This window comes from Anoplophora glabripennis, unplaced genomic scaffold, assembly GCF_000390285.2.
Source record: "Anoplophora glabripennis isolate ALB-LARVAE unplaced genomic scaffold, Agla_2.0 scaffold98, whole genome shotgun sequence".
Classification (NCBI taxonomy): Eukaryota; Metazoa; Arthropoda; class Insecta; order Coleoptera; family Cerambycidae; genus Anoplophora; species Anoplophora glabripennis.
In genome coordinates, this window is record NW_019416280.1 from 663,761 (window position 1) to 666,617 (window position 2,857).

Consider the following 2,857-nt stretch of genomic DNA (forward strand, 5'->3'; position numbering starts at 1 on the left):
AATTATTATATTGATCATTCACATGTCCGATCTTTTGATCTAGTCATTCTAGTAATATAATTTTTTGGGTTATCTATTGTTATCCTTTGGATTTTCATTTCATTTAATCTAGTCAAGAGAGATTCTTAACATTAATCATTCATTTATTTATTTTAGTTTTATTGATTAATTTATTGTACGGTCTATCCTACAAATTATTTTTTTTTTTCAAAAGCTCTTATGAAAGCTATATGATGTACGAAATCCGATCACGCAATCAGCTCGTGTTGTACATCGGGTGATGCTAATGCTGACGGTCCTACCAATTACAGTTATAAAAAAACTATATCGACTGTAACACTCGGTTCTTTGCTGAATGGGATCGAAGTGCAAGGTAATGAAGATGTGGTTAGGGAATCGTGGGGTTTGTAGGGTCATGGCGGTTTTGGGGTTTGAGTACATAGGTTTTTATAATATCTTCAACCACGTTAACGTTTAACTGTACAGAATGATTTATTAGTTATGGGGTTATGAAGTTATGGGTTTATAGGGTTATGGGAATTTTTGGGTTTGAGTATTTGGGTTTTCAAGGAGTCCTCAGCTATGTGATGTTTTGCAATAATATAGATTGCGTATGATTTATTCCCTTGGTTATGGGGTTACGGGGTTATAGGGTTATTTGGATTTGGGTTCATGGGCTTATTAGTTTGAAATATAATTGGGTTAAATGTTTATGGGATTTGGTTAATTGGATTTAGCGTTTTAGTCTTAAGGTTATGTGGTTTAATTGTTCAGAATATAGTTTTTTTTGAGGTAATGAAAAATACAGAGGTGTTGGTGTTAAATGGGACTCGGATTCAGCGACCCAAAAAACGTATAATAAACATGGTCTGACATCTGGGCCCTCGTTTTTTGTGTGGCTGTGTAATATGCTTATAATATCGACTTTTAAAATTGTATTATTAGTTCAGAAATTTTAATAAACATACAGCATGTATTTTTCAATTTGCATTATAATTTTAAGATTCACCGAAATTTAACCTAGTAGGTTGAGAATTTTTGTAATAATTTACTCTTTCTTTTTCATATTACTGTTTTTCAATACATTTTCTTATTTAGTAGCCATTTTAATCTACCTCAAAGTGTTTCGCCCACAAAGACATCTTTAATTATACATGACAAGCCTTCATAAATGTTTGCAAGCCACGTGACCGCCGAGCTTAGGCAACCCAACATTGGTACTGGTAACGAAAATTCCCTAAATCTTGGCGTCAACAATGAACAATGACAACCCGTTACGTCAACACTCGGGTCGTTGATTGATTGAATAGTATCTCGTGAAGAATTACACCAATCACAGCCGATAAAACAGAATGTTGCGTTTTAATGTGGTCTTAATCTTACTGTTTTAATAACGTTTAATTCTACCGAAATTTAATTGCCAACATGAAGGAAATAAAATTACTGTTCCAAACAAAATTACTGATCACGTGACTTGTAATTATTTATGAAGACCCTATATAACTATACCAAGGTACCATTTCGTACCACGAAAAATATGTGTTGGACACATTACTAATGAATTCATTCGCTACTAGATAGGTACTAAACTTTATTTGAATTTTATTTCATCATCAAATCAAATAGTACACACATTTTACTATAAATAAATAAATACTCAAAGTATACTTTAATTTATACTTCACGAGATATAATAACTATACCAAGATACCGTTTCGCACCACGACAAATGTCTGCATGAACTCACTACTAATTAATTTACCCAATACTAGATACAAAACTTCAATTGAATAGTTAATAGTTTCTTTGTTACATATTATTTAGGCAATTCCATTGTTATATCAAAAAAAAGTTAAAAAAGTAAAAATAAGTTTTGACATTGCTTTTAACGATAACTACACAACTATACCGAACCACATCCTTCAATTCATATGAAAGATGAGATGTAGGATTTGGTATATCACTGAATCTATTTACTTTTTCTTCTACAGAAAAAAATCCAATAATTCTAGTCTATCGGTTATCTTTATTTTATACAATATTATGATCTGTCACATAAAGTTAAAAAATGCAACAACTGAAGTATATATCAGAAATATGTAATTGCATAGATTGTTTGTAGAGCAAAAGTTATTAATTAGATTTGTAGATCTAAGTGTACAATATATATGCACAAGAATAATTAGTTATATTGAATATTTCTTGCTTCCAATTCTTGGTATCACGAACAAATATGTCTACATTCGATTATTTTAATACTGACCAAACCATAAGGAATTAAAAATAAGGAATATGGATTTAACAGTAGTTAAATTTTAAGAAATTAAAGAGAATATAAAAAAGAGTTTATTAAAAAATTCTGTACCTATCTTGAAAATATTTACTTACGTCTTATTTATAACTTTTTCTAAATAATCCACATTTCCATTGCTTCACCAATGTTTACTGATTTAATAAAATATTAGAACTAAAGACGCCTACTTTCGGTAGTTGTACTTGAATAGACCTTTCAGGTGTGTCTGAAACCAGTAAAGAATGCGTGGATGTGATTCAGGAAAGTTTTATTGTTTATATTATAGAAAGACTGATGCGTGGGTTGAAGAATCTAAAGATAAGGCACCTGTTGCGGTAGGTCGGTCATTGGGCAACATTAGTATACTTTGAGTTCCCACTTGTATGTCTAGATTTAAATAAGCAAATATTTTTTTAAAAACGAATTTATTATGGCTCTAGTAAGTTTCTTCAATGTTATTAATTAGATATCAGTTACAAAAGTAAATATATTTGTTTTAACTCTTTAAAAATTTATTTATATATATATATATATATATATATATAACATAATTTTAAAATATAG